Source organism: Tupaia chinensis, unplaced genomic scaffold (assembly GCF_000334495.1).
Source record: "Tupaia chinensis unplaced genomic scaffold, TupChi_1.0 Scaffold000549_1, whole genome shotgun sequence".
Classification (NCBI taxonomy): domain Eukaryota; kingdom Metazoa; phylum Chordata; class Mammalia; order Scandentia; family Tupaiidae; genus Tupaia; species Tupaia belangeri.
Genome location: NW_006160061.1, coordinates 2,713,490 through 2,713,883, shown reverse-complemented (window position 1 = coordinate 2,713,883; position 394 = coordinate 2,713,490). Strand labels below are relative to the sequence as shown.

The 394-nt window shown below is 70.1% G+C and overlaps 1 protein-coding gene across 4 annotated transcripts in view; it reads left to right on the top strand.

Moving 5' to 3' along the window:
- Nucleotides 1–64: 64 nt before the first annotated feature.
- Nucleotides 65–394, top strand: part of RIF1 (replication timing regulatory factor 1) — a 79,198-nt gene continuing 78,868 nt past the window's right edge. For 2 of the 4 annotated variants that reach the window (XM_014591281.2, XM_006157633.3), the window contains exon 1: nt 66–118. The gene's annotated coding sequence lies outside the window, so the exon portion shown is untranslated. The other 2 variants (XM_027775352.1, XM_014591280.2) reach the window with 2 other exon arrangements.

Genomic DNA, 394 nt, shown 5'->3' with positions numbered 1-394 from the left:
GGCCCCGCGCCCGCTTGTTGGTTGGCCGCGAGCCTCTCCCTCCAGGCCTGCCAAACTCCCGCGCGCTCCTGGGCCCGCCCCACCGCCATCTTGGGCTAGGAGGGAGCGGGTTGCACGCGTGAGTAAACAGCCCGACCCGGGAAAGTCGAGTTGTGGCAGCGTCAGGGTGTCGCGGGGCAGCGGGGCAGAGGTCCCTGCGCTGACATTCGTACGTCGGAGTAAATATCGGGAACACGGTGGTGGGCCGCGCGTAACCCTCAGTCTGCGCAGCCTCCGCCCCCTCGCGGCGAGACGCCTCGCTCCCCAGGCTTCCCCCGCCTCCCTGGTCTCCTCCTTCCGTTGAAAGCTGCCCGGGAAAGTGGTGGCGGGAGGCCTCCCAGGGGCGTGAGCGCAG